Source organism: Petaurus breviceps, unplaced genomic scaffold (assembly GCF_028583685.1).
Source record: "Petaurus breviceps papuanus isolate PSGF00001 unplaced genomic scaffold, PetGlider_PUasm1.0 229, whole genome shotgun sequence".
NCBI lineage: Eukaryota > Metazoa > Chordata > Mammalia > Diprotodontia > Petauridae > Petaurus > Petaurus breviceps.
In genome coordinates, this window is record NW_027185903.1 from 1,594,676 (window position 1) to 1,596,083 (window position 1,408).

The 1,408-nt window shown below is 40.2% G+C and overlaps 1 pseudogene; it reads right to left on the reverse strand.

Annotated features, from left to right (window-relative positions):
- Positions 1–234: 234 nt before the first annotated feature.
- Positions 235–619, reverse strand: LOC138167204 (cysteine-rich protein 1 pseudogene; annotated as a pseudogene).
- Positions 620–1,408: the final 789 nt, after the last annotated feature.

Genomic DNA, 1,408 nt, shown 5'->3' on the forward strand with positions numbered 1-1,408 from the left:
GAAGAACATTTTTTTAAACTGTCCTTTGGGATCATACTTTTTCTTTGTCTTGGACTGTCTATCTTTGTCTGCCATATATTTATGCGTGTGTTAATGTTGTCTGGTTTTAGATGCTCCTACAGAATAGAAGCTGTGCCCAGGATGAGATGCCCTCCACAAAACAGGATGGGGTTGTAGGCAGTGGCAGAATTGGGATCACTAGGCAAGTCAAGACGAGAAGTCAGTATTTTTTTAAGTCAGCATGTTTAGGGTTTATTGGGGACATGACTGATCACAAGAGGTCAAGTCTAGGTGACATTTGCCTATATATTCAAAGGAAGCCACACGGATGAAGAGGAGGCTTACCAGTAACTGGGTTTATTTGAAGGTATGACTTTCAGAGCCTCCTCTTCCAAAGTCTTTGAGTCCAACCATGGCTGCATAGCAAGGAGAGTTACAATAGGGCTTCCCATGCTCAGCGTGGCCTGCTGAGGTCAATGTCTTTACCTCAGGCAAGGTGATGCCAGTCCTCCCCCAAGGATGTCACCCATTCAGCACAATAAACTTCCTTCTCGTACTTGGGACACTTGGGCATGTTGGCAGACAGGAAATGAAAAAACTCAGTAAGGAGCTTTAGTGAAACTCCAGAAGGCAGTGTTAAGGAGACCTATAGAATTCAGGCATGAGTACAGAAGAAAGGAAGGAAGGAAAATAAGCTTTTATTAAGTGCCTGCTATATGCTAGGCACTGTACTAAGTGCTTTACAGATGTGATCACATTTGATCCTTGCAACAACCCTGGAAAGCAAGTACAATTATTACCTCTGATTTACCTCTGATAGAAAAAAATTAGGCAGACAGAGGTTAAGTGACTTCCCCAGGGTCACACAGCTAGTAAATGTCAGATTTGAACTCAAGTATTCCTGACTCTAGGGCCTACATGAAGTGTTAAAGGGTTTGGAAGTATAGGCAATTTAAAAGTCTTCATGTGCACATGTATATGCATATATTGTATATGATGTGCAGATATCATGTGTAAGATATACATATATGCATGTACTATATCACTTAGTTGCCTCTAGGAAACCAGTCAATTCATCAGTATTCATTAAGCATACACTATGTATCAGATATTGTGGATTACGTATGTATACAATGAATAGAACAATCTCTTATCAAGGATTTTATATTTTGATGGGGGATAGAAGAAGCTTGGTTGTTAAATTTTCATTGGGAGCATTTACACCTCAGAAATTGGTAAATACTACAAATTAGGGCTTGATTTAGTGTTTTGTTGATTTTCTAGACTTGAGAAAATGTTAATAATGCAGATTAGGGTGGCTATGTGGCGCAGTGAATAGAGACCAGCCCTGGAGTAAGGAGGACCTGAATTCAAATACACTTCATACTTACTAGCCGTGTGACCTTGG